This window comes from Coenobita brevimanus, chromosome 113 (genome assembly GCF_032717465.1).
Source record: "Coenobita brevimanus isolate Jiangsu-jjx chromosome 113, ASM3271746v2, whole genome shotgun sequence".
In the NCBI taxonomy this organism is placed as follows: Eukaryota; Metazoa; Arthropoda; class Malacostraca; order Decapoda; family Coenobitidae; genus Coenobita; species Coenobita brevimanus.
This window is the reverse complement of record NC_137066.1, coordinates 4316372-4327897: the sequence shown is the minus strand read 5'-3', so window position 1 is coordinate 4327897 and position 11526 is coordinate 4316372. Positions and strand designations below refer to the sequence as shown.

Genomic DNA, 11526 nt, shown 5'->3' with positions numbered 1-11526 from the left:
GAGTGGGTCATACCGGCCTGAGAGTTTAAATAACAAAATCCTTAACCCTCTCATGGTCGGGAAAAGTCTAATATTCTATTTCAGATATCCTCGCACGACTTTATTCAGATAAGAGTATGTCACAGAAACCTGAGTGTTAATACTATACCCTTTTTACCTTAACTTGGCACAGATTTTTATCCTTTTGCAGCTTATTTCACGTAGCTCAGTGCCACAGTAACACGGTCCTGCGGTTCTACATCCTTTCCTTAGCACTTTTTCGTGACTAGCATCATATTCTAGTGCTGATGTACTGTTACAATTCAGCATTCACGATAGAGAGACGACAGTTTTAGGTCAGGTTAAAGTAAAAAGACTATAGTAAGCTTAGCCCTGTCATGGTGGGAACAAGTGCAGTATTTGACTCCAGATAACGCCAGACGATTGTATTCAACTGACTGAGAGTTGACGGATCTTGAGTTCACAGTATTTTTCATTACCGAGTTATTGACTCAGCTACTTGATGTTTTACTAACACTCTCAGGCAGTTATGAGTTGTTGTAAGCTACGTCAATTTGTTTGACATAAATTGTAATAATATACTAGAGTTGTCCTGACCATGTGAGATTTAATGGTGACAGGATCAACACTCTTAGGATGTTATGACTCAACCTCAGTTTAAGACAATTGCCTTACCTGAAGTTCTACATTAGTCATCGTAACTATGAATGAGTTCATTTTTATTTATCAATTTATCAAAGTAGTGATCATGTGGCTGCCATGGATAGATGTATAGACAGACAGGTAGACAGGTCGATAGATAGAGGTACAAAGATGGATACATGTAGATAAGTAGACTCACGAGTAAGTAGATAAATAAATAGAGATGTTAACTGAATGATAGAATGATAGACAGACAGACAGATAGACAAGTTGATCCATGCAGATAAACAGACACAGAGATAGACTGATAGACAGGCAGATAGATACATGTAGATACAGATAAATGGATGGATAGCCTGACAAGTAGATAGACAAATAGATTCTTGCAGATATATGGATAGATACACTAACAGACAGATAGATAGATAAATAGATAGAAAGATACCTACATAGATGGATAAATTGAAAAGATAACGTGTCAGTTAAAGAAAGATACAGAGAGAGAGAGAGAGAGAGAGAATTTCCCCTACTGACAGAGGCCACAACAGCCAACACTGGTGGATAACTGGGTTTGGTTAGTGAGGACTCAGGATCGAAATCAGAGTGAAGTACAATCTTCTTCTTCCTTACCATCCCAAGTTCGGTACTTGATTTTTTTGTTTGTTAATATCTTTTTCATACGAAAGTGTGTGAGGATAATAAGAAGGAAGGAAAGAAAACGAGGAGAGGAGAGAGTTTGTGAGTAGAGTGTTGAAGGCCCGAGTCTCTCTCTCTCTCTCTCTCTCTCTCTCTCTCTCTCTCTCTGCTCTTGTGTATAATAATTCTTTCCAGTATTATTATCACCAGCAATCTTAACACTTTTCATGCTACATTATTACCCAAACTCTACCGATAAGTATCCTATCATATATTTACTTTGTCTAATACACTAGGGACATAAATACTCATGATTGGTACACACTTCTGTTTCTCTTTCCCTCTGTATTTGGAATAAAATTAATCAAGTTCTGTTCGATCCTTTAACAAAAACCTTCACAACCAACAGGGAAAGAAACCAGATCTGTGACTGAGAACCAGGTTTCGAGCCAATCGTAGAAGAGGTTGTCCCTTTAAATAACCACATAGCAGTGTACAACATTCCTTCTCTTGATAAACATTCCATGTATTATTCATCAATTCTTCCACTCCGGACACTTTCATCTGGGGAATGAACCAGATGTGTGACTGAGAACCAAGTTTTGATATAATATTTATGATGGGGTTTTGTTATTTTATTTCTAACGATGATTAATTTACTCTTTCTTTTCACACATGAACACCACTACTAATACATCACCAGGTGTTCATTCGCATCGAACATTTCCTTCACCTTCCATAATTCATCCCTATTTCTTTTCTCACACTTTATTCAGAAAAACACGTATATATGCTTTCTCCATTACCTATACTGCTGCAGAAATGCATTATAGACTTCCGTTACCACGTTTCCAAAAATATATCCTACTACTCTGACGGGTTTCACTTGCCCGTTTCCACTCTGACATTCATGTGGATAAATCTATCACAACAACAACTTTTTCAAATTACCTGGTTCATCCTTCACCAAACAGTCTAATATCTGTCATATCTTTGTCACTGCTCTTACATATACATTTCCTACAACACTGGGCAGACTTATTCCATAATAACTTCAGCACTCCCTTCTGCCACCCCTTGTACGAAGGTAATATTACACCCTTTCTCATATCCAAGGGTACAGTCCTCAGTCCTATTAATCCAGGCATTTTGACATATTACTCACTGACAGTTCACTGCACTCTCTCCACCATACTGTATCATATTATCATATACCTGACAACAATTTAGCACAAACACACTTAAACATAAACAAACCAAAAACAAACCTCACAGACAGACAGGAACAGGGTCCTGATCCATGACTATCAACCAGAATTCGATTAATGGCGTAACATTTGTTTATTTTAATTTTAGTATTTTTTTGTCATTTCAATCATCCCACATGGGATACATTTGTTACTGATTTATTTTCGTGTTGTAATTACCAGTTATCTTTGTACTCTCTCTCTCTCTCTCTCTCTCTCTCTCTCCTACCTGCATTGAGTTTCCACCTATGGAGCGCGACACCCTACGGGGACACGAGCAATTTCCAAGTGGAAAGTGAAAACCTCGAGGCACATAGATGGTGGACTGAACAACTGTGTGTGTGTGTGTGTGTGTGTGTGTGTGTGTGTGTGTGTGTGTGTGTGTGTGTGTGTGTGTGTTTGGGATCATGTGTATATGTGAGTGTGTTCCTCTGTGTGCGCTGGTGCGCGTCCGTGTGTGTGTGTGTGTGTGTGTGCGCGCGTCACGGTGAACCGTTGGTATAAAATCATTGTTCACGTTGTCTGTTCTCCATCCTTTAAACCTCATGTTTCTTTGTACGTACACACACCTGGAGTTGATTTCTTTCTTACTTAGTCGCCTCGTCGCTCATGCATTTTTTTTTTCTACTCTGGTTTTATCGAGGTAATGATACCGATACCAGGGATATCATACTATCGGATGTATCGCACGCCGTTTAATAAAATTGGAACATTATAATGTGCTTTGTTCGAAGTCTGCACATCTGCTTTGCCAGTTAATGTCTAAATGGCTCACTTGGTAAGCTGCTGTACTCACGCAGTTGAAAGCGCTGGTTCGAATCCCCGCATGCAACGGTCATACCACGTTGAGTACACCGCTTCCCGTGCGATCAGCAAAGTTAAGCAACGTTGGGTCTGGTTAGTACTTGGATGGGTGACCGCCTGGGAACACCAGATGCTGTTGGCTCGTTCTCCCGACGTGTCAAGTGGGGTTGGTGGAGGATTAGTGCCCCTCCCTGTAAAACAATTAACTCTAAGCCCTTGGCCACCCCGTTTGGGATACATGGCGTCTGGCAATGAATGAATGAAAAAATTTCAAATGCAAGCCGCTCGCCATGTGCAAAGGTGACAGCTTCCAGTGTCTCGCACTCGCATATTTGTTTGTGACTGATACCTAATTAAGTGAACCAAACAATAATAACTGTCGGTACGTCAGGAAACTGATGGAATTCAAATCGGTCTGTCTTTCGTAACAAGAAGGAAAATTGAGAAGTATTAATGAGATGACGAGCTTATATTTGCTGGTTTAATGTTTGAGACTGTGAGGTGTAATTTTACGACCATATTGTTGAAGTTATGGTAATGAACATGCATGTGTTGCATTGATGTTTATGACAGAATCAGTGTTTTGCACAGTGTGACAGTGTTAATAATCAAGTGGTGATGCTTTATGACCATTTGGTAGTGCTGATGACCATGATTAGAAGGTGATGTCTTTGACAATGTGATGAATACGACCACGTAGTGGTACTAATTGTTATGAGCTAGTGTTTATGACCATAGTTGTGCTTGTGACTTGAGGTGGTGTTTATAGCCATGAGGTGGGGTTAATGACCATGTGGTGGTGTTTGAAAACATGTGGTGGTGTCTACAACCATGAGGTGGGATTTATGACCATGTGGTGGTATTTATAAACACCTGGTGATGTTTCTGTCCACTTGGTGGTGTTTATGATTCCTCTCGTGTCAGTGTCATGATCCAGTGGTGTTCACGATCAAGTATATCTGTGGGATATAAAATTCCGCGTTGCTTCCCCTCAGGATGAAATGTAAAATAAATCTGAATACTCTACTGATGTGCATTGTCCTCTGTGGCCAATCAGCAACAAACCATCGATATCAAAAAAATAAATGTGTTTTGTACTATTTTATTGTTGTTATGTATTCGTTTTGGTTTAATTAATACAAAGCAGGATTCTCGTTTGTCCTTTGTGAACTAGGTAGGTGCAGAAGAGGATACCTTCATGCGGTGGCACCATACCTGGCGGTGCCATTGCCTGGTTTTATAAAAGTCCCTCACCTCCCCCCCCCAACCCAGTCTCCCGAAAAGGAAGACGTTGGACTGCATGAGAAGAACTAATTCAGCCTGTATTAAAATGGGTTAACGTCCACTTGAATCTAAAGATGACTGCAGTAAATAGGGGGGGGGGGCAAAGCTAAGGGGGCGCGACCCGAAAAAGGCTGAGAACAGCTGCTGTAAACTATGTAAGTCAACCTGTTACGGATAGAATTTCCTACATTGTCTTCTCCGTTCACGTACTTATCTTTAATGATCAAAATGCTTCGACGGAATAAAAAAAAAATCCTCACACGGACTCTTCTATGTGCAGCAAACACACACTCACACACACACACACACACACACACACACACACACACACACACACACACACACACACACATACACACACACACACACACACACACATACACACACACATACACACACACACACACACACACACACACACACACACACACACACACACACACACACACACACACACACACACACACACACACACACATTCGTTAAAAATCCACTCCCTTTACACGCACCTGCACACGGACTTTTCAGGAACTCACGCTAATCCAACGCACACTCACATCTACGTTCCAATACCACAGTTACCTAATTCCCAGACTTCCTCTTCTTCTCCCACAGATAAGTACCACAGCCACCCAGGAACACAACCACACTAACATATCGTAACAACAAATACGTCAGAGTGGAGAAAGTTAGCAGAGATATGTCTTACAGTGGAGAAAAACCCGAAAATGATGATGATGGTGTATTATAATAGGCTGATAAGTACCAGAAAAACAGAGAGCTAGGCAGGCAGACAGGTAGAAACCATTACAGCCAACACACTTGTTCTAATGCTGTCCGCAACAAGGAAAGGGCCTACAAAAGGTACCGGAGCCAACCCACCCCTGAATCAAATCTTTTATACATTTCTGCTCGGAATCGTGCTAAGTCTGTTCTTCGCTCTGCTAAAAATGATTTCATCCGTACAAAATGCTCTCAACTCTCTAACTCGAACTCTTCTCGCTCCTTCTGGCACCTTGTAAAAAACCTTTCTAACAACTTTACCTCATCATCCTTCCCTCCTCTTTTCTACTCTGATGGCTCTGTAGCTATTTCTTCTACTGATAAAGCAGATCTCTTCGCTCAGACTCTCTCCTCCAATTCCAACTTAGACGATTCCGGTGCTATTCCTCCATCACTTCCCCCCTCTGACTTCCTCATGGCTAACATTAAAGTTTCTTCAGCTGATGTATTTTCTGCCATTGCTGGCCTCAGTACTAATAAGGCATATGGGCCTGATGGAGTCCCTCCTGTTGTTCTCAAGATCTGTGCTTCTGTGCTTACACCCTGCCTCGGCAAACTCTTTCGCCTTTGTCTGTCAACTTGTACCTTTCCTTCTTGCTGGAAGTTTGCTCTCATTCAGCCGGTCCCAAAGAAGGGTGACCATTCCCAACCCTCTCACTATCGTCCAGTTGCTTTAACATCCTGTATCTCAAAAGTTTTTGAGTCTATTCTTAATAGAAAAATTTTAAAGCATCTTTCCTATCACAACCTTCTTTCTGATCGTCAGTATGGGTTCCGTCAGGGACGCTCCACAGGCGATCTTCTCACCTACCTTTCAGACTCCTGGTCATCCTCCTTTCGGGACTTTGGCGAAAGCTTTGCCATTGCACTTGACATCTCAAAGGCTTTCGATCGAGTCTGGCATAAATCTTTAATTTCCAAACTGCCCTCGTACGGTTTCTATCCTTCTATCTGTGCCTTCATCTCTAGCTTCCTTTCTGGTCGTTCTATAGCAGCTGTTGTAGACGGCTATTGTTCTTCTCCTAGATCTATTAACAGTGGTGTTCCTCAGGGCTCTGTCCTATCACCAACTCTCTTCCTTTTATTCATCAATGACTTCTAAGCTGTACATCTAACCCTATCCACTCATACGCTGATGACTCCACCTTTCACCTTTCCATTCGATTCCCACAACGTCCATCTCAGCAGTTACTTCAACAGGCAAGGGATGAGGCTATGGCAAACCTAATGTCTGACTTGGCTCATATCTCTGACTGGGGTAAAAATAATCTGGTTGTTTTTAATGCATCAAACACTCAGTTTTTGCACCTATCAACCCAACAAAATCTTCCACAGGTATACCCACTTATGTTTATTAATACTCAACTTAATCCTGCATCATCCTTGAACATGCTTGGGGTTTCATTTGCTTGGGACTTGTCTTGGAAAGATCATATTACATCTCTTTTAAAATCTGCTTCCAAAAGATTGGGTGTGCTAAGCCGACTCCGTTCCTTCTTTGCCCCTGCACAATTGTTGACTCTATACAGGGATTTTATCCGCCCCTGTGTGGAGTACAACTCTCATGTGTGGTGAGGCTCCCCACATACAGCTCTTCTCAATAGGGTGGAGTCAAAGGCTTTTCGTCTCATTAACTCTCCCCCTCTTACTGACTTCCTTCAACCTCTGTCTTTTCGCCGCAGTGTTGCATCTTTACCTCTTTTCTATCGCTACTTCAATGGTCACTGTTCCTCTGAACTGTCTGCATGCATTCCTCCACTTCTACGACGGGCGCGTAGCACCCGTCTAGCAGCAAACTCTCACCCCTTTTCTGTCCAACTCTCTAATGCAAGAGTTAACCGTTACTCCCAGTCCTTCATTTATGCAACAGGTCAAGTCTGGATCTGTCTTCTTCTGTCTCTATTTCCTGCTGCCTATGATCTCCAGTTTTTCAAATGCAGTGTGTCCAGGCATCTCGAAATGAATGGATCTTGAATTTGGCTCTCTCTTGTATTTTGTTTTTCTCTTGGAAGGAACAGTTTTGCGGGCTCATTGCCTTTGGTTCCTTCTTCCCCACATAAAAAAAAAAAAAAAAAAAAAATAACTGGGACGGGTTAGTTAGGCCCGGGATCGTAGCCTGGAAATTTAGGGGTTTCTTTTTTATATTTGAAACCACAGTTCGTCACTTTGGCATCTTTTTTTTTTTTTTTTTTTTTCCCGTTGACGCATGCCTTATGCATAGTCTCTCTCTCTCTCTCTCTCTCTCTCTCTCTCTCTCTCTGAGGACGGAGTTATAGGTCAACAGTCGCTTAATGGAAAGGTACATAATAAAAGTCATACAGAGCTACGGCATACATAAATCAAAAGATATAAACTGGAAGGATAAAGAAACAGAAACATAGATGGACGAATCATGCGTTGGTTGGACAGAAAGATAAATATTCAAGTAGACAGATAATACGACTGATGAACAGAAACCACTACAACCAACACTGGTAGATAACTGGGTCTGGTTACCCAGGACAGGGATCGAATCAACTACGGGTAGAGGTTTCTCTTTTTTTTTTTTTTTTTTTTTAAATACATGTATTGTTATAGCTCTATATTTGGGCCATGTTTTGTTCTTTGTTTAAGTTCACTAGTTATCCATGTATCTCTCTCTCTCTCTCTCTCTCTCTCTCTCTCTCTCTCTCTCTGACAGGAATAACCCCTTCATACCGATTACTTTCTTTTTCATTGTAGTCTTGCTACTCCCAGATGACGTTATTCAGCTGAGGAGAGACATTTCCAGCTGGAGGAGTTAGATACGGCCTTAATCAACTCCTTCACTACTCCACTCCAATGAAATCCTGGAATAAAATCCTCTGGTAATAGCAAGACTAAAATTAAAACCACGTCATCGTACTGAAGGGCACAGGAACCGGAACCCTGACTGAGAACCAGATATCGATCCCATTCCTGAATAATATTGGCTTTATTTATAAGTTAACCCTTTCATGGTTGGAATAATGATTTTATTGCAGGTAACGCCAGACGATTTTATTCAGCTGAGAGTAAGCCGTAGGAGCTTGAGCGTGTAAATATTAGTTACTAACTCTCTCATCGTGTGAACAACTCTAGTATTCTATTCCAGCTGACACCAGAGGATTATATTCAGGTGAGAGTGAGCTATAGGAGCCACAGAGGTTTTTTTTCTCCCTGGCAGCATTAACCCTGTCACGGTGGGGACAACTCTATTACATTATTGCAGGTAACGGCAGCCGGTTTGACTGAACTGAGTGAATCCTACGAGCCTGAGAGTGATTACAGTATATTTCATTACTGTGTTACTGCTTCACTGACTTCATTTATTGACACTCTCAGCCTCTTATACTTGCTCTTTGATCAATAAAATCGTCTGGTGTTAGTTGCAATACAAAGCTAGACTTACCCTGATTGTGAAAAGGTTTATGGTGTTATTACCTCTCTCTGGCTGTTCTGATCGTTCTGCTGAATAAAATCGTTCGCTGTTAGCTAGAATAAAATAGTAGAGTAGTTGTAATCATGGAAAATGTTATTATTCGTATCAGTTGATTAAGGCTTTGCTGGTGGGTGGAAGGAAGTTGTGGCCGCCCTGTACAACATTCTGATAGAAGCACAGAAGGACAAATAGACAGACTGGCAGGCAGAGAGATAAATAAACCGATACATGGGCAGAGACACAGAGAGACAGAGATGTGTAACAGGTGTATGGATAGATGCATAGTCAAACGGATAGACCAATAGAAAGAATAAGAACAAATCGACAACACACACACACACACACACACACACACACACACACACACACACACACACACACACACACACACACCTAGAATGGCGGATAAACGATATTCAGCAAACGTATGGACATAGTCAAACTGACAGGTGGATGGATAGTTAGTCCGAAGAATAATAAAAGATAAAGAATAACAGTTTGATTGACAAGAATGCAAGGCAAATATACAGGCCAGTAAATTAATGTACTGCATGAAGTGATATACAGAGAGACAGATGGATACATGGATAGATTTTCCTTACAAACGACGGACAGAAGCCACAGCAGTCAGTACTGGTAGATAATTGGATCTGGATAGTGAGGACCCATAATCAATACGATCTCAAGTCTGCCAGCTTCTGTTTTATGCTTCATGCCGTTTTGGTACCTGCATTATCAAGTTATGTTTTACTATTTTTCAGAGAGTATTAACTCTCTCTCTCTCTCTCTCTCTCTCTCTCTCTCTCTCTCTCTCTCTCTCTCTCTCTCTCTCTCTCAGATATCTTTGTCTGGGATTATGGCACAGACTACAAACTCCACTTTTAAATCATACACATATATACTTAGGGTCAAGGTTCTTTTACACCGACCTTTAACACTGCCAGCTCATAATGGAGTCTTTCTAAACTAATCAGCAGCAACAAGAAGCATTCACAGAGTGCAACACCCGCGCCCAACAACTGTTCTTGGAGCCGAACATTTGGCATTGCCCTGTGAATTTAACTTTAGACAGATTGTACCCAAAATCGAATTACTTCACTACTGTATCAGCCTTCACCTTTCCATCAAGTTTGGATCACTTGAGAGTACAACTGCCTGTGCTGACTTTGCCCAAGGTCTTTGACATATGACCTTTCCTAGTAACCTTGACCTTTGGCGGTTCTCAAAATCGAATCTGTTTACCCTTGTTTTAATCAACTCCTTCACTACTGGAGTCGGTGGAAATCCTTGAATAAAATCGTCTGGTAACTGCAACAATAAAAAGAATGTCGAGGTACTGAAGGGGCCAGGAACCGGAGCTGTTCCTGACAACCAGATATCGATCCCCATTCCTGAATACTATTGGCTAAATTTATAAGTTAACGCTGTCATCGCCGTGGCAATTATAGGATTGGACTGCAGATAACGCCACAGCATTGTATTCAATGGACTGAGAATTAATAATGTTTGAGTTAACAATATTTTGCATTGGCCAGTGATCAGATCAGTTACTTGATATCCTGTTAATACTCTCAGGCTATTATGAGTCATTCTAAGCTGCATAACATTGTCTGTCCTAAGTTGTATTAAATGCAAGAGGTATCCCGACCATGTGAGATATATTGGTGGCAGGATCAACAGTTTCAGGTTCATACGGATCATTCTCAGCTGAATAAAATCGCCTTGCGTTTCTTGACGCAAAGGATTAGAGGCGCTGTAATCATGAAAAACCTAATAATCCCAGTCAGTTTATTAAAAGCTTTGCCTGTGGTTGAAGTATTGCGGTTGTGGCCGCTTTGGAGACAGGGAGAGAGAGAGAGAGAGAGAGAGGTTTTCCCAACATAACACTACTGACAGAAGCCACAACAGCCAACACTGGTAGAGAACTGGGTCTGGATGGTGACGGCCCGGCATCGAAACCAGTGGTCAGCGATGGGGTTTCTTTTATCATATCATCCCAAGTTCGTTTTATCATTTTTTTTTTTTTTGTTCGTTAGTAAATTTACCACGATTGTTGATTCTCGTCCCTCCCCCTCTCTCTCTTTCTCTTTCTGACAGGAATAACCCCTTCACACCGATTACTTTTTCATTGTATTCTTGCTACTCCCAGATGACTTTATTCTGCTGAGGAGAGACATTTCCAGCTGGAGGAGTTAGATACGGCCATAATCAACTCCTTCACTACTCCACTCCAATGAAATCCTGGAATAAAATCCTCTGGTAACAGCAAGACTAAAATTAAAACCACGTCATCGTACTGAAGGGCACAGGAACCGGAACCCTGACTGAGAACCAGATATCGATCCCATTCCTGAATAATATTGGCTTTATTTATAAGTTAACCCTCTCATGGTTGGAGAAACCCAATGGTATTCTTGCAGGTAACGCCAGACGATTTTATTCAGCTGAGAGTAAACCGTAGGAGCCTGAGCGTGTAAATATTATAGTCGGATTCCCGCCTGTTTGCGGCGGGGGTGTGGCCAGCACCTGTGGGCAATGGTGCCACGTTTCCCCAACTTGCGATGTGAAACGGAAGCTATTTATGTACAAGGCATCACAAATTCGATAAATTCAGATGAATAAAACTTACACTTGTGTATTTTGATGGATGAATCAACAGTAATCTTATTATGCATAAAATATTTATACAGT

At 41.3% G+C, this 11526-nt stretch overlaps 1 non-coding gene across 1 annotated transcript; it reads left to right on the top strand.

Moving 5' to 3' along the window:
* The first annotated feature begins 3352 nt into the window (after nt 1-3352).
* LOC145418343 (5S ribosomal RNA) lies at nt 3353-3471 on the top strand. The gene has a single exon (XR_013900681.1). It is a non-coding gene; the product is annotated as a 5S ribosomal RNA (ribosomal RNA).
* The last annotated feature ends 8055 nt before the right edge of the window (nt 3472-11526 follow it).